The sequence below is a fragment of the Coenobita brevimanus genome, chromosome 14 (assembly GCF_032717465.1).
Source record: "Coenobita brevimanus isolate Jiangsu-jjx chromosome 14, ASM3271746v2, whole genome shotgun sequence".
Lineage (NCBI taxonomy): Eukaryota > Metazoa > Arthropoda > Malacostraca > Decapoda > Coenobitidae > Coenobita > Coenobita brevimanus.
In genome coordinates this window covers 4,152,501-4,178,263 of record NC_136967.1, presented here as the reverse complement: position 1 = coordinate 4,178,263, position 25,763 = coordinate 4,152,501, and the positions used below count along the sequence as shown (strand labels likewise).

The window sequence follows — 25,763 nt, the reverse complement described above, 5'->3', positions numbered from 1 at the left end:
CAAGTACCTCTGAGTTTCGTGTTTTGTGAGCACCATTCTCTCTCTCTCTCTCTCTCTCTCTCTCTCTCTCTCTCTCTCTCTCTCTCTCACACACACACACACACACACACACACACACACACACACACACACACACACACACACCTGCAGAATCTGTTTGAAGTCATGCTTTGTGATGTTAGCTTCGCATGAGTGTGTGAATGTTTACTTTGTTTATTGTGTGTCTGAATGTTTGACCGTGTTTGTGCCTGTCTGTGAGTGGCCTGGTGTCCTTTCGCTACAGGATTGTGGCTTTTGACACGAATGTAGGTGTGAGTGTACATGTGGGTGTATGTATGCAGTTGACGATGTATATATGAGTGTGGATGCGAAGATGGGGGTGTAAATGTGTAGAAATGTTGAAAGTATGTATAGGGATGGGTGAGGATGTGTATATTTGGGTGGCGATTTGTGTATATGGGTATAGATGTGAGTGTAAATTTTTGAATATTTATATTAGGCTTGAAATATTGATATGTCGGCTGATTTATAGAAACAGGTGTACTCAAGCTGCAAAAGGTATCGCTCAGCAGGTCTCCATTATATTCAAAGTGATCAGTATTGCTTGTGATGTCCCAAAGCTTTTAGTATTTTATCTGAAATTTTAAGTGATAACCACACTACCCAGGAAATGTCGCAAGCATAAAATATAATGGATCCACGTGAAAGCAGGTGTACCGACGCTGAGTGCAGTCATCATGAATTTTGCAATATTTAACAGTGGTGTCAGATAGAAGTGTATACTGTTACTTCCATGAGCATGTATATAAGTACGGACAAAGACATCTCTCCAATTTTAGAGGAAGAGATATGAAAATTCTCAGTTTAAGACGAACAATTATGAAACATATTGTGGAAGCTTTGTCAGTCCCCCAAGATCACCTCGCTGAGTTTCAAAATACAGTGCTCACAACATCTCTGGTGTTCGTAATGGAGTGGAGTCGTATTTATGTCCACGATTGAACATATACTATCACCAGGGCATGACTGTTTACTGTCTCACTCTCAAAGCCTAATGATACCTTGTTAATTTAATGAGTAATCACCAGATGAGTTAAGGTTTAGCATCACTACCCTGAGACACCCCTAAACGTAAAAGTATTAATGGCTGCAGTTGTCTGTATACCGCCTTGCAGCTTTTGTTAAGAGGTTTGTGTATGCAGGAGAACTGGTGAGGGCGTGTCAGTGTCTGTGTGGTGTAGGTAAGCTGAAATTCCTTGCTTTGTGATGTCGTGGCGCTGTGTGTGTGTGTGTGTGTGTGTGTGTGTGTGTGTGTGTGTAAAACCCATGAGTATACTAAGATGTAATATGCAGCATGAATCGTGAAGGAGTGCAATGTGAACCAAACACCTGCGAAGTAAAGGCTAGGAAGAGTCCATGAGCCTGCAGTAATACACCCCAGAGGTACGCACATTCTATTTCACATCAAATATCTAAGTGAAGTGGAAGACATGCTTGATATAAATAAGCGGAAAGAGTGAGGCTCGTTTATCACAGTGGGCACGACAGATGGGGGTCGGGGTGGAAGGAAGGAATTGATGGGGATGGGGTAAGGAGTGGTAGGCTGGAAATTTGAGTGAGGCTGGGGGCAGGGATAGAAAGAGGGGGGACAGAACGGTAGACTGAGAAATGAGCACGAATCTTTTCATCTCTTCTCATCAGTTTTTTCATCTCTTCTCACGTCTTCTTTCCTCTCCTCTCTTCTTTCCTCTCCTCTCCTCTCCTCTCTTCTTTTCTTTCTTCTCTCTTCTTCTCTCCTCTCGTCTCGTCTCTTCTTTTCTTTCCTCTCCTCTCCTCTCCTCTCCTCACCATTACCTTTCATTCCCTTACTTTCCTTTTCCTCTCTTGTCCTTTTTTTTATGTCTCGTCCCCTTTCTCTTGCTTTCCTTTCAGTTTCTTTCCATTCCTTTCCTTTAATCTACTTACCCTCACGTCCTTCTTTCTCACACTTCCACCCACTCCCTCACTCTCTCACACTCTCTCACTCCCACCTGGTGACGGGTGTCGGTGTTCAGAGGAGGCAGGTGAGTGGGGTGGACAGGTAAAGGTAATGACCCCCAGGTATCATAAGCCTTAATGGAACACCTGAGGGACAAGCCACAATCACGGTGCTCTCTCTCTCTCTCTCTCTCTCTCTCTCTCTCTCTCTCTCACACACACACACACACACACACACACACACACACACACACACACACACACACACACACACACACACACACACACACACACACACACACACACACACACACACACACACACATTCTCCTCTATTCTCTTCTTATGAGGTGTTTGCCTGTAGCTGTCTTCATTAACGTTTCTCAGGTGTGTTTGTGCGGCTCGCTTTTTTCCTACTTACTACCTCGAGTTTCCGGTGGCTTAGTTGGTGAGGGATTATTATTATTATTATTATTATTATTATTATTATTATTATTATTACGTTCTACTACTACTGCTACTACTACTACTACTACTACTACTACTACTACTTGTTTTATTATTATGGAGCAGTAACGTTATTATTTTCTTTGATTTGGGGCAAAGGACTGACTTTGAGATGTTGTAGTGGTGGTAGTATGTCCTCGCATTTGTCACTTTGATTTTATATGCTTCAATGACGGGATAATAACTATCATTATTTTCTCCCATACAGGTAACGGAGGAAATAATGGAAGCGGAAATACATGGAAGAAGTCGATATTTCCCCAGCTGTTAAAGGTAGGCCAGTTTTGAGTATAATTCCCAAACATCCATTTCTGCAGGTTATCCATGCTAGTTTCTCTTCCAGTCATGCGTTTTTTGTAGGTTATTCATCGTAGTTCTTTTAATATTACATGCTTTTGCTTCTCAGTTTTTCAGCCAGAATTCTTGCATTTACCTCACTCGCCGCCTACACGCTTGTTTGCTCTGTCCCCCTTTATTAATTTTTCGGAACTTTGAAATAAACTAAATATATATGAATATTATGTGGTAAGGCTCAAAAAAATTGGACTTGGCTCCGTCAGCCCCGTTACAGAAAAAAAAAAAAATCTATTGAAAATTGTCAAACAGCGACTAGATTTAAATGAAAAATACATAGCCAGACTGAAGGGATTAATGAGAAATTGCCTTACTAGACATCATTTGCTTTAACCTGGCACATATTTCTAACGTTTGTCAGCTCGGTTAATAGCCAGGTGTAGTCAGATTGGAGGGTACATTTGACTGGTAACCAAGGAGGCGCATGGCTACTTCATCCCTAAGGTTCACCAAATTTTACACATCAGCGACTCAGTACTACAATTTTTTTTTTTATGCTCGGTTCTGTGAGATGAAAAGAAACTGACTATAATTAATGCATTTGTTTCGAAACTTTGTCAGACCTTTGCGAGATTTTACCTTTCTGTATCTATTATCTTGCACTTTGCCTCTTTCTCTCTCTATTATTTTACTGTCTTACATTTTCAGTATCTCACTTTTCACACTTATTTTCCCACTGTCTCACTTATTTCTTAACTGTCTCAAACTTCTCTCACATTTCTCACTCGCCTCTTGCCCACATTTCTTCTCTTAATCGTTTTTCCTTCCTTGCGACTCGTATCTCCTCTCTCTCTCTCTCTCTCTCTCTCTCTCTCTCTCTCTCTCTCTCTCTCTCTCTCTCTCTCTCTCTCTCACCATTATTTCTCAAGCATTTATCTTTCCCCCCCAGATCATATGAAGCGAAATCTTAATCCAATTTTCCACTTAAATTCTCTTCTACTGTTTTAAATAACTCTCTCCTTTTTTCTTCTTGTCCTCTCCGCTCAACTCCTCCATTGTCTTATATTTTATCGTTAAGTCTGCAGTCTTTCTTTTATTCATACTCTACTGTTCAGACTTTTAATTGCCACTTGTTTTCAAGGGGACAATTGGGACTTAGAAAAAATTGTTTGCTTTAGTGACCCTTGTGCGACTGATAGGCATAATTCTAAGACTTATATTTATTAGTATTATTCTCGTTTTATTGGTGTCAACATTTTTATTCTCGGATATTCCCTCCCTTTTAGTCAGACGAGAGAATATTGGCTGCTTATCTCTTTATTTAATTATATTTTATTAGAGACTGATAGCGCGATTATTTGTGTAGTTATTGATAAACTCCTCTTTGTTGCTTGTCCCCTTGTTTCATTGTATTCTCTAATGAAATATTGATCTTATTTGTTCTTTTGTCCTTTGTTTATCGGTACTCCTTTTATTTTCATGTTTTTTTCAGTTTTTCATTTTATTTTACATGACAGGAATCATAAAATCATTAAGAGACAGTCTCCACCATTCGTATTGTTATTATTATTATGTGTCGTATTCGTTTCAGCACCGTACAGTAAATAATAATCTTTTTCCATCCCTGTATATTCCTCTCAATCAGAATTAAAAAAAAAAAAAAAAAAAGGAACAAGGAATGAAAAATCATATTATTTTTTTCATTACGTTTTTGTCAGCGAATGTAAATTATATGCTTATCCTTTCCTTAAAAGTCTTCTCAGTCACGAGTTAGAAGGAAAGCAGAATATTCGTCAAAAGGCAGAAGAAAAAAAGTCAATAACACCGTCTCTCGTGTCTCATTTTTGGGATCACTTGAGTTATTTTAGGCTCATCCCTGCCTTGATATCCCTCTAAACGAAAGCCAGGGAAGAGGGACAAACAAACCTTATCTCTTATCCCATCAAAGGTGCTTTCTTGTGCTGGGTTCAGTCGTCAGGCGGTAGGAAATCTAAATCTTATCGTTATTATTTTTATCCTGTTTGTATTCCTAGCTGCCTTACACGCCCTTGGGTATTTTATTAAGGCTACAGCAAGATGATTTTATGCAGCTGATGAATTTATAACAGTCGACGAATTTACTATGTTTCAGTTCTTTTCACGCCAGAATTCGCCTCAGCTGAGCATTATCGATTTTAGGTTGTTTAAGGAAAATTCTGCGTCCCTGCATGACTAAAGGGACGTGTGAAAAATTCTTGAGGTATTCCTGTTGGTTAAGAAAGCTTCCTAACACCTCAGAAGAATACGACTCTCTCTCTCTCTCTCTCTCTCTCTCATCTTTATTCAAGCCTTCCGCCTCTCCTAATCCCTCCCATCCCTTTCCGCTTCACCCAGCCATCACTGTTTATAAATTCTTAACTTTTCTTTCTTACCAAGTTTTCCCTTGATCGTCTTACTCCATATTTTTCTCCTTTGCATTCTCTTCATCTTGTTATATTTGTTTGAGATATATTTAGATGTTGTTTAGTTTGTTGTTCTCTTGTAATCGTCATCGTCATTCTCTCTCTCTCTCTTTCTCTCTCGGTTTTCCTGGTTAACAAAGTCTTACATACCTTTGTTTACCTTCTGGACTTACCATCTTCTACTCTTAGTCTTTCCTTCTCCATTACTTCAGTCTTCTTTTGTTTATTGATTTATTTTAATTAGTCCAACACTCTCTCGCTACTTATTTTCTCTTTTACTTACTCATTATTCACCTTGTTTGTAGAATCTTAAAATTTTTTCCTTTCTTTCAGTGTCTTTCTTTGTCGATCATCCACAACTTCTTTCTCCATCTCTTCCTCTTCTTGTCATTCATGTTCATTACATTCTGAGTTTAATTTTCACCCTTGGTTTCCTTACACGCTCATGTTCATTTCCACTCTATCCATGAACCTGTTTCTCTGTCTTTATCTTCCATCCTCTCTCAACGATCTCTATTTTCGTCTCCATCCACTTGATTCTCTGCCTTCCTCTTTATCATCTAATCGCGGGCTGCTTCCACGCTTCTTTTATTTCCTCCCTCCACTTGATTCTGTTTCTTCCTCTTTATCCCTCGCACTTCCTCCACGCTCTTTATATTGCCTCTTCCCGCTTGATTTCCTGCTTTCCTCTTCATCATCCATTCTTCCTTCGCCCCTATTTCTCCCTTTTCCTCTTCTTTCTTTTTTAATATTGCCTCGTCCTCTTTCGTCTCACAGCACGTCCACACCACCTGCTCACTAATCTTCGCTACCCCGGCTTTTCTTCGTAATTCAACCAAGATTCTTAGCATCCGTCTCATCTCCTGTCTCCTTCAATTCCTCTTCCTTCTTCTTCAGAGCCCTCATCTCGGTTCCATACAAGAATACTAGTCTAATTACTGACGTGTATATTTTAAGCCGACAAACTGCACTATGTTGAATGAGGCGGGGTGGAAGGATGGTGAGAAAAAGGCATATGAGGGAGGTGTGAATGGGAGGAAGGGCAACGTGATGGCTAAGGATAGGGTGGCAAAGAGGTATTTTGTTTGTGGTTACCCCCTCCAAGAGTAAGGCGTCTGGCTATAGATAGATAGATACGTAGGTAAGTAGATAAATAGATGGATAGGTAGATAAATAGATAGATATATGGATAGGTAGATATTTTTTGTCCAGATGTTTAGACCAGTTTTTCATCACAGATCACTCCTGGTGGTTCTCTCATCCTGATTTTATTCTCTCCATAATCTTTGACATCCTCCTTTACGTCTTTATTAAGGATGCCGAGTATTTCTCAGACACTAACAAATAATCCCTCTTGGTAGTCTGTTATACACCTTCATCCAAGACCACACATACACAGTACACATTCTTGCCCCCTTCCAAAATGTTTTCTTGGTTTAGGTGGGTGATGAATAATACTTCCACCATTCTTTTCCTTATACAAAGTCATACACTGTACTTCATTGTATCTGTTATCATCAGGTTCCTTATTCATTCATCTATTAGTCTCTCCAGTGCTTTCATACAATATTCAAGTAGGTTGATATACAGTATAGTTTCCACATTCTTGTTCCCTGTTTCACGCTCATTCCGAGGTGAGGATTGTCTTCAGAATAGAATTGCTTTACAGTATTTACTGAGCAGAAGGATGTGCCATGTTGAGAGGGAAGTAGAGAGCTCTCCCTTCACACACACACACACACACACACACACACACACACACACACACACACACACACACACACACACACAACTCCTTGATCCCATGTCATACCCACCTCTTAGCCTCTTATTTAAAGTGGAAGCGATTTACCAGAGAGGAACTTCGCGCGGATCTACATTAATAATTGAATACAGATGCGGATCATTTTAAGAGAGGAGGATTTTGAATAAACTCTTACAGTACCTTAATAGCAGGTGTACAATTGACAGCAGAAATTCGCCTCAAGTTTCTCTATCATAATGAGCCTGTTGGTGTGTTACGTGCAGGAAATTTATTCAAAGCCAGTGAATAAGTAATAGTTATTTATCACTGTTTAAATCACGTCCGTCATTTCTTTGCCACACAGTGTTGCCAGGTCACAGGCTTGCATAATACAGGGAAATATGAAGCGAAATTTTTGTTGTCAATTGTAGCAGTTTTGATTAATTTCGTAAGATCGGTCAATATCGAGTCACCAGCAAACTACCGTAGTGTAATGTCTTTACCACCTCTTGGAGCTATACATTCATCATTACCACCTTAACTGTAAATCTCAGTGAAGTTTGGAAATAGCAATATTGCAGTATAATAAAATGTAATAAAGAACCAGGCAGTCTGCAGCTGATTTTGTGATAGCGTCTGCCTCCCACCACATTTCATGCCTCCTGGGACGATGTAGCCTGATATAAATCTTTCAGTGCAATAAGTCTTTCCCAGGGTCAATAAAACCATCTGAAGGTAATAAGAATAAAATAGAATAAAGCTACCTCATCCAGCCAACCATCATTGCGCACTGTGGTAGCTGCAGTAAGAATAAAATGAAAAAAAATAAAAATAAAGAAAAAAAAAGATATCCTGCAGTCAACCATCAGGATATCTGGTCCTAGCTGCTGCCTCCTGTCAAATTCATGTCCCTTGGAACCCCTGGCGCTTGAACACGCTCACCGGATGTCTGATGTCTGGTTGTGGAGGCAGTGGTGGTGGTGAAATTGAGGTCGGATGCTTTATTGCCCCTTTTATGTAATTTGTACGTCAGAGCTTGTGTCACCTTTATTTCAGGCCAGTGACTTCTCTTCAGTTTATTCTTGTTGTTACTGCACCCCTTTTTTATTATTATTATTATTATTATTATTATTATTATTATTATTGATTTTATTTTTATTATTTATTTTTTTGGCTTTTGTAACTGATTTCCTATAACTCAGTGTCAAAGGCATTACCATGGCTCAGCATCCTTTCCATAGCACTTTTTCAGACAGTCTCTTGCTACAGCTCAAATTTAAGATGGAGAGATGGCAGTTTTAGACCAAGCGAAAGTGAAAAGTAAAGAGCCACTTTTTCCTTTAGAAAATATTACCTCACAGGTTATTATATAAAAGTCCAGAAAGTAAGAATGTTTCCCTAGTGGCAGAGCTTCCTGAACTTAACCCTGCCCATCTTGAGACTGCAGTAGTGTGCGTGTGAGGTCACTGAAATTGGGCCAGTTTGACGTTGACCTATGACAGATAATCTTTATTTCGGGCATGCGTTTTCCTCTACCCTTATATCCTCGTCATCTCGGAGGCTCAGTAGCACTTCCTCCATACTGTATTCTTTTTTCCTTAACTAGACTCAGATTTTCGTCCCTTTTCGGCTTATTTTTTACAGGTCCGTTGTGGAAAATGAGCGTACTGCGGCTCTACATCCGTTCCATAACACTTCTTCGTGGCCAGCGTCATGTTCTGTTAATCTCTCGTTATATATCTACATCCTTCCCATAGCACTTCTTCGTGACTTGCGTCATATCGTAATGTTAGTCTATTGTTACAAGTCAGCATTCAGTATGGAGAGAGATGGGAATAGAAGCCGGGTAAAAGTAATAGGAATAGTATATTTTGGTATATGGTTAATTCTTTTTTCCTCTCTTTCTCTCTCTCTCTCATTTATAAACCACGTCGATAATAGCATGCCATCACAAGAGAAAATTTAGTTGCCATTTACATAACATTATCACCAAGGGAGAGATGCTGAACATCCCAAGACCACGAAAATGCATCTTCTTTAAAATCGATTTGCGTTTCTCAGATTGAACCTGGTCATTCATACAAATTAAACCCCACCACGACTTAGTTTTTAGGGAATGAGTGACCCAGTTCCCTTAGATGAAGACAAACCAGCTATAGGTACAGTGGTGAAGCCTAGGAATGGCCCCTCAAACGGAAGGTAATATAAGTAACCATCATGCACCTTTTCACGCTTTTAATGACCTTTCTGTCTTTCAATTTTATCATCTGTGACTCCAAAAGTATTTCATCGTCCGGAGGTAAAAGCAGAATGCACTGAAATGTAAACTAATGGTACTGATAGAGGTAAATTGTCAGTGTAATTACGAAACAGGATTACAGAGTGGATGACAGCAGTGAAATGTCAGGGTGGAAGAGTCGGTGGGGGATGAGAGAGAGACTGCCCTTTGCTATCAGGCTGTTTTGTCAGTCTAACACAGGCTCCTCTTTGTGCTTCGTAGTTGTAATGTTGTTTTTCATGTCACCTCGTCCTCCCTCCTCCCTTTCATGTTTTAGTAAATGTTGGCAATCTTTCCACGTTCTGTCTGTCTCTCTGTCTCTCTGTCTGTCTGTCTCTCTGTCTGTCTCTGTCTCTCTCTCACACACACACACACACACACACACACACACACACACACACACACACACACACACACACACTGTTTTTACGTCGAGTGTCCCACATAGTTTATTTAGCTGTTGTTTGTGTCACTCCCGCCCACACCCCGTCCCGTTCCTCCACACACACACACACACACACACACACACACACACACACACACACACACACACACACACACACACACACACACACACACACACAAACCGTTCTGAAGTAAACTGGTCCACATAGTATATTTACCTGTTATTTTTGGCTTAGCTTCCCTCTCCCTCCCTCACTCCTGTCCCTCCCTCCCATCCTCCCCCCTCCCTCCCTCCCTCCCTCCCTCCCTCCCCCCCCTATACATTATTCTGACGTCAGAGGTTGCGTATTGGCGAGATATTAGCAAACTTTTTTTTTTTCCAGTGTAATTTTTCCCCTTTATTTTTGGGGGAAAGGGGGTCTGGCGGAAAATTACTATAGAAAATAATATAATAAAAACTGAAGATGCACTAAATGGTAAAGATGAAGCTACTATACGTGCTTTACTTAAACATGGCTCAAAACTGCCATCTCTTCATCGTGAATGCTGATTTGTAGCAATAGATTAGCACTAAATTATGGAACTAGCCACGAGGAAGTGCCGTGGGAACTCCGTAGAGCCGGATCTTTTTCTGTCATTGAGCTGCGTGAATTAAGCCCCAAAAGGATGAAAATCTGGGCCAAGTTAAAGTGAAAAGAGTAATTTGGGATAATCAAAAACACAGCTGCAGTGAGAGGCAAAGGGAGATTCACCCACCCAGAGGGACTTATCAAAGGCTGGGCGAGCTTATATTTAATCTTTTACCAGCGGAAGCGCATGTTTCGAGATTTAAGAAGTCTAGGAGGAGGAGGAGAGGAGGGAAGAGGAAGAGGAGGAAAGGGAGAAAGTTTGGAGATAAGGAGAGAGAAGGAAGAGGGGGAGAGGGAGAAAATTGAGAGAGAGAGAAGGGGAAGAGGAAATTTCGTAGAAGGAGAGGAGAAGCGAGAAGAAAAATTTTTAGCCTGACTTGTAGGGAGAAGTATGTTAAAGCAGAAATTAAGGGACACAAGAAAAGCTTGATGAGGAAGGAAGGGAGGAAGGAAAGAAGAAAGCAGGAGAGAGTGATAAAGGAAGGAAGGAAAGAAAGAGGTGTAAAGGAAGGACGCAGTGAAGAAAGAAAGAAAGGAAGGAAGGAAGGAAGGACGGAATGAGGAAAAGGTCAGGAAAAAAAAAACATTTAAGGTCCACACGAAGAAAAAAAAAAGAGCGATGTGGAGAAAATGTTTTAGGGAAGAAGGAAAGGCATAATGAAATTCAGGGGTTGGGAGAGAGAGAATTTTTACGAGGAACCCACACTGAAGGGCGAAAGAAAACGGGAAGGGGGAGATATTTTTATTTCTCTCTCTCTCTCTCTCTCTCTCTCTCTCTCTCTCTCTCTCTCTCTCTCTCTTGTGAGGGAGAGTAGTTGAATTTCGGTGTGTAATTTTGTTTTGAGTTATTGGAGGATGGGAGAATAGGACAGGGGAGAGAGAGAGAGAGAGAGAGAGAGAGAGAGAGAGAGAGAGAGAGAGAGAGAGAGGTGGGGGGGGGAACACATGACAGACAGCGGATTCAAAGAAGACGGAAAGAGGAAGAGGAAGATATGTTTCAAGAGGAGAGGAAGGGTATGAGATGAGGGAAGGAGGAAGCTGCAAGGGGATTAAGGATTAGGAGAGAGTGGGATTTGAGGGGATGTGAGAGAGAGAGAGAGAGAGAGAGAGATGAACATTACAATAGCACCCCAATAATTCAATCATTCAGGAAGAGAGAGAGAAAGAGAAAGAAAGGGAGAAAGACAAAGAAAGGATGAAAGATGAAGAAAGGAGATATGAACACGTCGAATATAAACAGATGAATAGAGAGAGAGAGAGAGAGAGAAATACAGCTTAGGGAAAGTGAGGGAGGAGAAAGAAAGAGAGAGGGGAGTTAACTGACTAAAAGAAAAATAAATTGCACGAGGCAGGAGGAGAGAGGAGCAGAGTGCGAAGCTGTTAAGAAGTTAAAGGTAACGAATGAAAGATAAAGGGTAGACAAGAAATCAAGATCGAGAGAGAGAGAGAGAGAGAGAGAGATCAGATAAAGTGACAAAAAAACTAAAACCAAATATCTGAGGGAAGAAAAAAACTTAGAGAAGCCAACTCAGGGGTAACTAAACCAAAAAGAGCCACCAACCTGCATCAGATGTAAGCCAAGCCTCGCCATATACACTTGGAGGTGCCGTGAATAACAGGACTCAGGCAGCCCCCCACTTTCCCCAATTGAAAGTGAAAATAATGGCCAGCCCATTTGTGTTTCTGATTTTACGGTCTCACTCGCCCTCCAGTTCTGACTACCCGTGCGGAAAATGGAGCCAGGGAAGAAGAAGAAGAAGAAGAAGAAGAGGGGGTGGAGGGAAGGGGTGGAGAGGGTGTGGGCGAGTGGGAAAGAGAGTGTAAGGTAAAGAAATAGAGTGTGTGTGTGGGATGGAAAGAGGAAATGAGAGAGTGTGAGGTAAAAAAGGTGATAATTGGGATGGACACCATATAACGCTGAACCTCGGTGCATATATCCGTAACGTAGGCCTCTGAGACTGTGGCGGGTTATTCGTCCTTTGTCTTGGACCTCTAGATCATCCTGGTTACCACAGTTTTTTTTTTTCTAGCTGTTCTCTTTGGTACTCGGTATACTCACCAACCCACAAAAGCTGGATAGACACCTGAGTCAAGTGGCCCTGTCTTCTTCACCTGGAATTGAACCTTGGCCCTATTAGACGGAAAGCTTCTTATATAGCAGCACTGACCACTCGGCCAGAAAAGTGAAATGGGAAAGAGGGAAGCAGAGAATGAATGGGATGGGGTTAAAAAGAGAGGAGAGGGAGTCAGGCTGAGGAAAAGGGACGATAGGGGAAGTAAATCACGAGGAGAGACAGGAAGGAGAGAAGCGAAGAGGGTGAGATATGTGTAAAACGAAAGAGAGAGGCAAAAGAATGGAAGAATAATCAAGGAAGGGAGAGAAATGGGAGATGACTAGAAGGGGCATAGGAATGAAGGAGAGAGGAGGAAGAAAAAGAAGAAAGAGGTGAAAAAAGAAAAGTTTTGGAGTACAAGAGAGAGATGAATGAAAAACATGTGAGAGGAGAAGGGAAGAAGTAAAGAGGTATGTGTGAAAGAAAAGGAATGAAATGGGAAGAAGGATGCTGGAGGAAGAACATAACAGAGAAAAGGGTGAGAAGAAGGGGATGAAAAGGATTTAATGATGGAGGAGATGAAGGGGAAGGGGATGGAAGTATATGAAGAAAATAAAAGAAAATAAAAAGAAATAAGATGCCATGTGTGCGGAAACAAGAAGGAAGAGAGAGAGAAGGGAGAATGAGGAGAAAAGGAAGGACAGGAGATCGGAGGAAAAAGAAAGAGAGAAGAAAGAGAAGAGGGAGGAAGGAGAGTGGAGATAAAAAGAGAATGCGTGAGAGAGAGGAGAAACTGGGAGGGAAAAAGAAAGGACCAAGAGGAATTAGATGTGTAAGAGGAGGAAGTGGAGTGGAAAGAGGAGGGGAAAGAAAGAGGGTAGAAGAATGTGAGAGAGAGAGAGAGAGAGAGAGAGAGAGCGAGGGAAGGGATGTGAGTGGTGATTGAGGAAGACAAGGAGCGAGGAAGATTGAAGGACGGAAGATTGAAGGTGTGGTCGGTACATAGAGAGAGAAAGAGAGAGAGAGAGAGGTAAAGACGAGGAGGATCGAGGAAGGAAAAATACCGAAGGAGACGAAAAAATAGGAAATCGTTTGAAGTTGTAGAAGGGTGATGCCTGGTTGATTAGAGAGAGAGAGAGAGAGAGAGATGAAACTATAAACATCTTAGAAGCATTGGTATCTAGTCTATTAGTTTTCGGCTCGATCGTAACTCCCCAAAATGGTTCTTCCAAAAGACCTAATGCATAGCTAAACGAGAAAGGGGAGGGGGGCTCTGAACTTGTAGATTTGGTAGGTTTCCTGTTTGTGTGTGTGTGTGTGTGTGTGTGTGTGTGTGTGTGTGTGTGTGTGTATGTGTGTGTGTGTGTGTGTGTGTGTGTATGTGTGTGTGTGTGTATGTGTGTGTGTGTGTGTGTGTGTTTTTAGCTTACCATTGCCCTTACCTGGATCGACTTGGGGCGCTGTGTCGTTCTGATGGGGTTAGAAAGGGCGGAATAATAGAGTGATAGGCTGGTCAGTAGGTAAATAGATGGATAGATAGATAAATAGATAGATAGATAGGTAGACATACTGTAGATACCGTAACCTTTTCAATACCATTACATTTTTAAGCCTTATCATTTTTACTTTGGGAAGATTTAATTCAATAGATTATTTGCAAAGAGATTGACGAGGGCAATAACCAATAATTCTAGTTAAAAAGCGTCTCCCTTACGTTGCATAAAAGAGTCTGTCGGTAGCAAGAGTAACGTTAGATTAATATTAAGTCGTAATTGTAATGAAGAGGTAAATACAGTACCGTAATCTTTCGCATGTTACTGACGTCATTTTTTATCGATATGGTTTGAACGAAAAAAAATATGTTTGTGTATAGCCAGGTGTCTTAATCCCGGATGCAGAGGCAACGAAAAAAAATCCCCCCCTTGTCACCTTGTCTTTCTCCGTCAGGCTGTCCGATCTCCAGCGCACACCGTCTTCACTCACACACCTCCGTCTCGTAAGCTTTTCTAATCTTTTCTCAAGGCCGGAGTGCGACGAAGGGACCGTCATGTCTGTATGGTCTGTGGCTCTGTGTAACCATGTGATCCTAAGCCAGTAAGGAAGAAGTGCTAGGATTTCCTAACACCTCTTCCTTAGCGATTTATTCTTCTTAGTACACCTCAATATCCTCATGTATAATATCGATATAAAAATAGCAGTATAAGAGCGACGTAAAATTAAAGCGCTATGAATTAATGTTGAGGCTTAATATGCAAGATGAACGGATATTGAATTTGGCCTCTTTTTTTTTTTTTTTTTTTTTTTTTTTTTTAAGGAACAATAATGCCGGCACGTGGCCTTTGGTTCCTTCTTTCTTTCATAAAAAAAATGGAATAAATCGCTGAGGAAGAGGCGCAAAGGGGCTTCTCATATCAACTAAGCTGCCTCCACTCTATATACAATATATATACCCCAGAGCCAGTGGATTTCGGACGCGTTCTTCTCTCACTTACCAGTTTCCAATAAAATATCCCCATGAAAAATGCAGGACCGACTCTGCAACTTTAGCGAGCTGCGAATCTCAAATGGGGACGTTGAATAGAAGGAAAATCTTTTGAGTAGTGGAGCTAAGTCGAGAGTTTGACTAGGGATGAAGTACCGGAGTGTATATGAATTGTATTGCCTGACTGGAGTGTATGTATGTATGTGTATGTGTGTGTGTATGTATGTATGTATGTATGTTTGTATGTATGTAAGTGTGTATGTTTGTATATATTGATGTATGTATGTATGTATGTATATATGAATGTATGTACAGTATGTAATGTGTGTATGTAGCTTTGTGTTTTTATGTATGTATGTATGTGTATGTATATGTGTGTATGTATGCATGTATGTAGAGGGTTTGATAATTATTTGAATATTTAAATCATGTACTTTATATACTCACATTTTATACAATTACTCTGTATCTATATCTGTCTTATTATCTCTCTATATATCTATCCAGAGTATATCAATTTATCATGGTTATCCTGTTCCCACGTAAACATCGGGGAGGGGGAGCAAATCTGGAATAAATCTGGAATACGCCTCTTTTATCTCTTTTCGGAAAATAAAGTACATCACAGGAGAAAGAATTATCCTTTTATTTATAGCCATATCTCCAGTACCACCCTTGAATAACACCAGTACCAGGAATTATTAAGCACCAAACGTTCTGCACCAGTAAAGGTTAAGCTCCTAATACCAGATCAATTTAACACCCATTTGAGCGCCGAAGTCTTAAAAGTCTTAAAAATAGCTGTATATATCTCCTTTTTTTTGAGTCCTGAATTCTGTCGCCATGCTGCACTCAGAACTCAGCATTACACCGGGCCTGGAGCAGTATTAGGCCGCGGGAAGGGAGAATCAGGGATGGTGTGGATATGAGGGATGGAAGAGGTTGATGGCTTGGAGGTTAGTTTGGGGTTAAGTATTTCTAATGTGTTTTATGATTATGGGCCGTATTTTGTTGCTCAGATAGATAGATAGATAGATAGATAATTGATAGAAATATAGGTATTGTGGATATGAAACATTAGAGGTTCGGTGGATGATAAATATTTATACTTTTTGTGATGCTGAGTCTTATTTTGTCGCCGATAGATAGATAGATAGATAGATAGAGAGAGAGAGAGAGAGAGAGAGAGAGAGAGAGAGAGAGAATATAAAACTTGCAAAATGCCAATCACCAGGAAATTCGATAGATGTTAAATATTTCTATTGTGCTTTCAGATGCATAGAAAAAAAATCCACTCTTTTTTGCGATTTTTGACTCTTATTTCTTTGCTGAGAGAGAGAGAGAGAGAGAGAGAGAGAGAGAGAGAGAGAGAGAGAGAGAGGGGGGGGGGAGTATTGGCAGACTTTATTCATGCTACCATGTGATTATATTTTATTCACCTGGAGTAAATAATTCCCTAGTCATGCATTCTGTACTGTTTTTTATCTTTCCTTAGAGGTTATGTGTGGGATAATTGTCACAGCTTAACCCTCCTTCTGTTCATTGTTCATAGGATAAGGTCTCAGCACCACACCTGTCCACCACCACACCACACCTCCCTACCACACCACACCTGCCCATCACACAGCACCTTTAACACCTCACACCATTCCCACCACACCACACTTCCCACACCCGTCCACCACACCACACCTGCCATACCTGCCTGCCACACCACACCTGCCATACCTGCCTGCCACACCACACCTGCGACAAAACGACCAGATAACGGATATTGTATGACATATCTTTAATTCATCCTTACATGTTTTCTTTTAGAGCACTTGTCTGTCTATATATTTCCATCTCTGTCCGCTTTTCTGTCCGTCTGTCTGTCAGTCTATCTCTTCGTCTGTCTCGTGCAACATATGTATTAGTCTCCGCATCATGCTTTTTAGCCCTTCTGTCTCTCCATATCTGTCCACAAATCCCACAGTATTTTTATCTATCAGCCTATCATTCCAAAAAATATATTCAGGTATCTACCTGTCTTTTTATTTTTTTGTCTATCAATCCCGCGTTTCCTCACCTCCGTCCATTGTGTTTCCATTTTTTTTTTTAATACTGTTCGCTCGTGGTGGATTTTGTTGGGGTCTGAAAATCGAGAGGCACCATTTTCATAGGGAATGAGCTGTGACGTGAGCCGTGGAGGGGGTGATTGGGGGAGAGAAGGGGGCGGGGAGGAGGGATGAGGAGAGAAGGGGAGGGGAGATGAGAGAGGGGGAGAGGTGGACGGGAGGGGGTGTAAGGGAAGGGGGGGAAATAGAGAAGGAAAAGGGAGGGAGAGATTAACGTGGGGATGAGAGTGGGAAAATCAGAGAGGCAAGGGGGACGTGGGGAGAGAAGAGAGTGGGAGGAGGTAGGGAGAAAAGAATGGTGAGAAGGAAGGATGGAGGGAAGGTAAGAGAGATAGGAAAGAAATGAGAATGTGAGGGGGGCGGAGGGAGAGAGGAAGAGATATAGTAGAGGAGGGGTATGGAAGTAAGAGTAGACAGGAAGAAGAGAATGGACAGGGAAGGAGAGAAAAGAGCGGGGGGGAGAGGAAAGGGGGACAAGATGGGGGGAGGAGGAGAAGGGGGTGTGGGGGAAGGAGAGAGGGGGGGTATGGGGGAAGGGGAAGAGGGGGAGAGGAAGTAGGCAGTGGGGAGGGGGCTTGAGTTGGTCACCTTTGGGCCTCAGGAAATTCGGTATACCTGTTGGATTACGTGCGTTGATTGACAGGTCGGGTATTAGAGATAGAGAGAGAGAGAGAGAGAGAGACAGAGTGTGTGTGTGTGTGTGTGTGTGTGTGTGTTGCTTCGGTACATGGGGATTAAATCGGTACCGACTGAATTCTTCTGTCGGTATGGTGAGTGACAGGTCGGGTATTAGAAGTTGGTCGGGTTGGTTGTCGGTCGGGGAGGAGGAGGAGGAGGGGGATGATGATGATGATGATGATGATGATGATGATGATGATGATAAGGCGATTGCATATTTTGTTCGAGTATAAGATTAAGAGTTTATTCAACCTTGTGGTAAATAATTCATCTTATATTGCTTAATAGAAAAATCATGATAATATTCCTCTCTCAGAATTATTAGGCAAACTGTAGTACCAGGAGAAGTATTGCTCAAATTTATTTCCTCGAGCTTGTAACAGTACCATTTTTTTTTCCTCTCTCTCTCTCTCTCTCTCTCCTGGTAGGTAGGAGGTTGCATTCGTAGTCACTCAAAATATCCAGACAGACTGAAACGTTTTGAGAAACAGGGCTCCGAACCAGCGTCAGTGAACCTATGAGTCAGTCGCCTTTATTATTATATATGCTTATTTTAATCCATGCATTCGCTAGACTTCTTAATTTTGTATTGTCTGTTCTTTTGCGTATGTATTGTTTTTATCCATGCATGCGCGAGACTTTTTATTTATTTTTTGTCAAGGTCTTTTGCATATATATATATTTTTTAATCCATGTATCATCTAGACTTTTTTTTTTTTTTACCTGTTCTTTTGCTGTTGATTTTTTTTTTTTTTTTTTAAATTCAGGTGGCCCGAGGTAACAGGACGGCTAGCGTGTTCATGAATATATTTTACTGGGCTTAATCTCTTTGCCTCATTTTTTGTTTTTCGGGCTGGATATTTAGAGCGTTTTAAAAGTTCTTTAATGAAGTGGAGTTATTGACCTGTGTGTGTGTGTGTGTGTGTGTGTGTGTGTGTGTGTGTGTGTGTGTGTGTGTGTGTGTGTGTGTGTGTGCGCGCGCGCGCATCATCATCATCATCTGTATAATGATGATGATGATGATGATAAGTCTTTTTAGAACCCAAGGATTTTTTTTTCGTGTGGGTGATGATTGTGATGACGACTGTGATGATAATGATAGAAATCCTTCGTAGCAACCAAAGAGTTATAGTCTTACTTGTGTTTTCTTCCGGACCAACAGAGTATTATGGAGATTACTTGGGTTTAGCAATTGGTCTTGTGTCACCATGTCACTTAATGTAGGTTACCATTGGATGAGTATTGCCGTCTACACCAGCCCTGTACTGTAATGGGTATTGGATTTTTAGGTATTGGCCATCGTCAGGTGAATTAGCATTGGACCATTGGCCTTTCCATCTGTACTATTCCTACTGCTTGCTGTGCTGTTTTGAAAGTTAAAAGGCATTGTGTTTTGTCTGTCTCTTGATCTTACTAAGCTGATTAGTTGATTTAATTGAGTCTGTTGAGCTAGCATTGGCCTTCCACCTTCTTCTTTAATAAATCTACAACCGAAATACAGTATATCTTGACGTCTTTGTTAAAATATGTTAAAAAGTTTTCCGTATTGATAGCGATAAAACGCATAATGCTATCTCTGTTTGTTGGCCTTCTGTCTCTGTGTCAAGTGAGCATTGTCTTTCGTAGTGTCTCTGCAATGATATATAAGCCTCTCGTACTGAAAGAGGTAAAAAAAACATATTGTGGTCTCTTGTCTCTCTGTCAATCGAGTTAGCGTTGGCCATTCTACCTCTCTCTCTCTCTCTTTTTTTTTTTTTTTTTTTTTTTTTTTTTTAATGACTGCCCTGCCATTAGCGAGTTTCAAAGTTCCCATCAGAGTAATAGTGTGTGTAGTGGTGGTGGTGGTGTGTGTGTGTGTGTGTGTGTGTGTGGTGGTGTGGTGGTGGTGGTGTGGTGGTGTGGTGGTCCTGGCTCCCTGCTAATCGTTCTCCCACATCACATTCTGCCGATGCTAATGTCATTCTCGCTCATTCTGTCTTTTTGGAGGGTCATTTTCTCTTTATTTTATCGGTCACAGTAATTTTCTTGCTTTTATTATTATTATTATTTTTTTTTTTAGGTGAGATTTATGTTTAAGATTGTGATGTGTTTTTTTAATAGTTGGGTTTTTATTCCAACGATTTCTATTTCTCTCTCTCTCTCTCTCTCTCTCTCTCGTTTCGTCTCCCTGCATTCTTTCTTTCTTAGCCTTCTTCTTTCCCTTCTCCCCTCTTGTCTCACACTCCACGTCCTCCTCTCTTTACATTCTTTTCCCGCTTTCTAATTCACTTCCTTCCTCTCTCTCACTTTCTTTCTTTCCTTCTTCCTCTTCCGTATTCATCTCCACCCCTCTCTCTCACTTCTCTCTCTCTCCTTCCATGCGTTTATCCATTTTCTTCGGATTCCCATTTTCTTCCCGTGTCCCCATTTTTCTCTTCTTCCCCTTCTCTTCCTCCTTTGTTTCTCCCCCTCTCTCCCTTTTTTAGCTTTCCTCCAATCCATTCTCTCCCTCTCTCATGCTCACTCCTCTATCACACACACACACACACACACACACACACACACACACACACACACACACACACACACACACACACACACACACACACACACACACACACACACACACAATTAGCACATAATTCCTTCTCATCAACAACCAACAAAATACCCTTATCTTTCATCCTGCAATTTTTACCTGGAGCAATTAAGTTCAGCTGCAGGTTCAAAATAGACAGAGGTACTTCAAAAATTAATATCGTTTGTGAGTTGTAATTAGAGTAGTTATGAGCTTAGCATAAAAGAATATATAATTTTAGAGAACCCAATTTTGCATACGAGTGAGGTGGAAGTAAAGACCAAACTTATGCTTTAGTGAGCCTTCAAAGTCCACACGAGCACTGGCCAAGGTAAAGTTGACGTGGAAACTGCGGCAGAGGGAGATGCTGGCTTCTTGCCCCTGAATTATTAAAAAGTATATAAATAAGGAAGTGGTACCCGTGAGTCCCCTCAAGCCCAGGATATGACGGCAGACTGTATGGTAGGGAAGTATTGGTTGTGACCCTCCTGAAACCTAAAAATAGTAATAGCAAGAGTAACTAGAAAATACTCAGAGAGTGTATACCTCTGCCAAAGTCAGATAATTTATTATGTACAGTTATAATTTCCTCTTCCCTACCAAACGAATGCTTTTATGGTCTCACACGGTCAAAAAATGCTGTGGTCTTCGTTTGCCTTGCTGCATAATCTCAGAGAGCTCATATCTCCGCCAACGCCAATAAAATTTATGATTTATTCCTACATTTGGATCGAGATCCACCTCAAAATGTAATCGACTCTATCATGATCCTATATTCACCAATCCACCAGCTTTCATTTAAATCCGATGACAACTTTTTGTGATGTCTGGTACACAGTCAGATATAGTAAAACGGATGAATACATAACCTCCGCCCAACTTCGTTGGCAGAGGTTTTTTTTTTTTCATTCATTGCCAGACGCCATGTATCCCAAACAGGGTGGTCAAGGGCTTAGAGTTCATTGTTTTACAGGGAGGGGCACTAATCCTCCACCAACCCCACTTGACACGTAGGGAGAGCGTTATGCCAACAGCATCTGGTGTTCCCAGGCGGTCACCCATCCAAGTACTAACCAGACCCAACGTTGCTTAACTTCGCTGATCGGACGGGAAGCGGTGTACTCAACGTGGCATGGCCGTTGGCCATGGTAATAACAGAAAATACGTAATCGTAGTGAGGAAGCTAAGGTGTAAGATGTAAAATGTATCCGCAATGAAGAGGTGCGAACCCCACACAAGTGTAGTCCTAAGTTTACTCGTACATCATTTACCAAGACGTATTTAGATAGTCTTCTAAGCCCACACAACTACCTCCCACCTAAGACTGACGCTGAAGTAATAGAAACAGCGGGAGAAACAGCCTTCATGTCTTGAATTATTTGGGAGAAAATGTGCACGTAAGAGAATTATTATTAGTTGTAGCAACTGTATACCCAGGTTCATCGGACGCATGAACCCAGTAGATTGCTGGCTTAGGATGTCCTTCTGCCACAACCCACTCTCATCCTTTTGGGGGACATAGGGTGGTGTTTGTATAATCAGGCAGTGGAGCAGCTCAGGTATATCAGTGCCACCACATGAAGGCACCCCTCTCAGGCACCAAAAGAATAGTTAAAAGGATGCAGAGAAGAGAACATTTAGCTAAAGAAATATGGAAGAGGTTCTATAGTACTTTCATCTTAGCTTGGTTGAGATTTTCGTCCCTTTGCAGCTCATTTTACGTGTCTCGGTGGCAGAATAAGACAATACTACGGCTGTGCATTCCTTTGCACGGGACTTCTTCGTGACTAGCATATTCAGTGTTAATTTCGTGTTAAAACAGTTAAAGTGAAAAGGATATAATTAGTATCGTAAGTACTTAAAAGAATGTGGCTTTTGACTCTCTCTCTCTCTCTCTCTCTCTCTCTCTCTCTCTCTCTCTCTCTATCAGGTGACGTACGTTAAAGCAAGGACAGGAGCGAGAGACAGAGGCTTCTTGCTCTTGAATCTTTAAGGTGTTTGTCAATCTGGCCACGTCTCCTCCATGCTGATGTAGCCTACCCAGCCCATCCTAGCCTAGCCTCCCCCTTGAGATAGTCTCCTAGTGATAGTCTCTCTGCTGCTGTCTCTTTGCTTGTCATTTATTGTTGGGTTGCTATTTATTTATTTTTTATTGATTTTGTTGATATTATTGTTGTTGTTGTTATTATTATTATTATTATTATTATTATTATTATTTGTTGTTGTTCTTGATGATGGTGGTGGTGGTGGTGGTGGTGGTTGTGGTGATGTTGTCTCTCCACAGTCGTGTCATTATTATTTTTTTAAATTATTCTTTTTCGTAAACTTCCATGCGTCCATCCTGTCTGTTTCTGCTGTTAGTCTGATGTATAATAAAACTGAAGATACCAAAAAATAAAATAAAATAAATAATCCCCAATATTATGTTAAAAAGACTGTAAACGATAATAACACCAGGCGATCAGTTACCATCACTCGGGGCCCAAGTTCGAATCACCAAGAGGCTGCTAGAGTTTTGTCGACCATGTAAGGCAACCAGGGAAGTAGGGACCTTGTACACCACGCAAACAGGCTATCGTAGAACAGACTCTTAGGGTTTTATGGACACTACAGGATGCCCAGCGAGATATATGAGAAGTTGTAGGAGGTCATCGGTAACTAGATACTTAATGGCTGAGTATTAGGCTCGTAATAGAGAAGATTTTACACATTCTTAGCCAGAGAATAACCTGCTAAATTTACTCAGATTTATATAATCATTAAACAGGTAAGCATAAGTTCTTGCTGGAATTTAGTTAGTGTTGATATAAAAGATTTTACTCACTATTGGCCCAAGAATGACCTGCTGAAGTTGCTCACATTTCTCGTTCGACACTGTGTTTAATACTTAGACAGCTGAGTACAATTTCTTGGTGGAATTTACTAATGTGTGGAAATAGTTGCCTAGCTTAATAGTAAGAAAAGTAAGAAAATAGTCGAGGAAATGGCACAGGTCAGAGCTAGGCCATAACTGATTTCTGTGGTCCTGATGTGGGTGAGGAGGGGTAAATGAAAATGGAAGAAAAATAGATTGTATTGTCTATCTATCGGCGTGCAGAGGCCCTAGTTGATGTGTAAGAAAAGTGAAAAGGGTGTAGTCCAGATCATTAAAGCCGAGTGACCCGTGGCTCGGCCCTGAGTGGCATTATGCGAGAAATAAACACCAAAAACACCTCAGGTGTAAGCCATTTTGAAAAGACCTAACCACTACACTGCCAGGTTTATCAGATTAGGTAAAACGCCCTCTCTCTCTCTCTCTCTCTCTCCCGTAAAAATGTTCCTTCAGCACATCCCCTTCCGTCTCCTGCTCAGATCCCATGTCAGTTGTAAGGGATGTGAATGAGAGAGAATGACACCTCGCTGCACCCGCCCACCGACGCATACGAAACACATCCTCCCACATGCCTCCACATCCATCCGGCAAGAGCAGGAACATGTGCTGGAAATAGATAGATAGATAGATAGATAGAGAGAGAGAGAGAGAGAGAGTGAGAGAGAGAGAGAGAGAGAGAGAGAGAGAGAGTCTATGTCATCTAGAGGAACAGTGATAGAGATTATTTAGTGTTGTCTTTTTTTATATATAACTTTCATATTTTCCAGTCTGCTTTTTCTTTTCTTTTCTTTCTTAAATTTAATCTTACTCAAGGGGAATATTCGCGTCTTAGAATTGACCTGAGATTAGAGCAGGTGGAGAGGGAAATATCGTCTGTGAGTTTTATTAGCCTACGCAACACCTCATCCTTATTGATTTATTCTACACGTTTTACCTCATTATCCTTTTACCTGTTATCAATGCAGGGGAGGTCGATATTAAAACTGCATTAAAAAAGAATACTGTACTAGGGAATTTTAAGGTGGAATATGCAGAATAAATCGCTGAGGAAGAGGTGCAACGAAGAGTAAGAATCAAAACAAGAGTAAGAATAAAGATAAGATTCAAAATAAGAGTAAGAATCAAAATCAAAAGTTCATGATGATTCTAAAGGGTTAAAAATGAGACTCCTGGACAAAAATCACCTCCAAAGATGGGAGTGAGTCTGGCAGCCATTAACTTGATAGGATGAGTTGCCTGGACTTTGGTACCTCTCTCTCTCTCTCTCTCTCTCTCTCTCTCTCTCTCTCTCTCTCTCTCTCTCTCTCTCTCTCACACACACACACACACACACACACACACACACACACACACACACACACACACACACACACACACACACAACTCCTCACCTCCTGCCAAGCTGATAATGACCACATCTCCATAATTTCCCAGCTAAACACATTTCACGTTTTCTTCTCCCAGTCTCCTTATTTTCTCCCTCTCGCAATAAGGCTCTGATGTGTCCCTTATTAATATTATTGGTTTAAATAAGCGTTGTTAATTCCATGAACTCGTTGGTTGTGCTTTTTTTCTTAGTATTTCTTGTGGTACCAACTAAGGACTCCATTTGACTTTATTTTTTTTTCATTTTGAAGGATCTCTGGTAGTAAAGGGATTAATGAAGGTTATGCCTAATAAAATAAAGTTCGAAATATCTCCCCTGATATAGTAAAAAATGATCTGAAAATATCGAGATTGAAACGTATGTAAAATAGTTGTCAGGTTTAATTCGCAGGCGACCCAAAAATTATATTCCTGTACCTTTTTTCCTCTCTCTCTCTCTCTCTCTCTCTCTCTCTCTCTCTCTCTCTCTCTCTCTCTCTTACTCCAAACGATCCCCCCCTCACAACCTCCTCCTTCACTTTATCAGTACTTTAGTCAGGTCTTCTTTGTCTCTCAGTATTCCTTATCTTCCTCCTGCGATCTTTCTCGGAAGGATCACGGTATTTCTCCTGAGACGTCTGCTTTTAAGAGATTACGTCTGGTGGGCACACTTTCGCCTGCTGTCTCGTAGGGTAAGGAGGCTCCCTAACACCTCTTCCCTAGCGATTTAGTTTTTTGGATATAGCGGGTTAATATTCTTTTGTACGTTATTTGTGCAGAGTATGGCGATGTTGGAGGCATTTATATAACACAGAATATAAAGCAGAATAATATAAGACAGTAAGATGTAATAAGCAAAATAAATCGCTTAGGAAAAGGTATTAAGGAGCTACCTGAACCGATGAGAATACGAGCCTTTATGCGTGAAATCCCTTGGTGTATTTTTTTTTTTTTCAAATTTTCAGGTAATTATGTTTATTCTAGTAAAGTCTGTTCGAACTAGAGGGGTTAGGTAAAGCCTCTGTCAACCCCTCCGTTACTAGACGCCTCTTCCTAAGCTGAGAAAAATCGTCCTTTGGTAGTAAGAGTGAAGTATTGTGAACGTAATATAAGAGTGTGGCTTAGATCCACGAATTTACAGAAGTCCCCCCTACTCCCTCCCTGTCCCCTGAAAGTACGATGGTGGACTGCAGGAGAGAAGGTAAGTTCAGCCTGCAGTCCACTGGGTTCACGTCTAGATGAACCTACAACAACAAGAACGACAACAACAACAACAACAAAGAATGAAATATGTAGAGAACGTCGCCCAACTGAAGGGGTTAATGTGTTTTATAATTCTCCGTGGTCTGTGTGTGTGTGTGTG

At 41.1% G+C, this 25,763-nt stretch overlaps 1 protein-coding gene and 1 non-coding gene across 2 annotated transcripts in view; both read right to left on the bottom strand.

Moving 5' to 3' along the window:
- LOC145418008 (uncharacterized) overlaps nt 1–25,763 on the bottom strand; it is a 268,292-nt gene that overhangs the window by 160,640 nt on the left and 81,889 nt on the right. The gene's annotated exons all lie outside the window — the stretch shown is intronic.
- LOC145390475 (5S ribosomal RNA) lies at nt 21,189–21,307 on the bottom strand. Its single transcript, XR_013895643.1, has one exon. It is a non-coding gene; the product is annotated as a 5S ribosomal RNA (ribosomal RNA).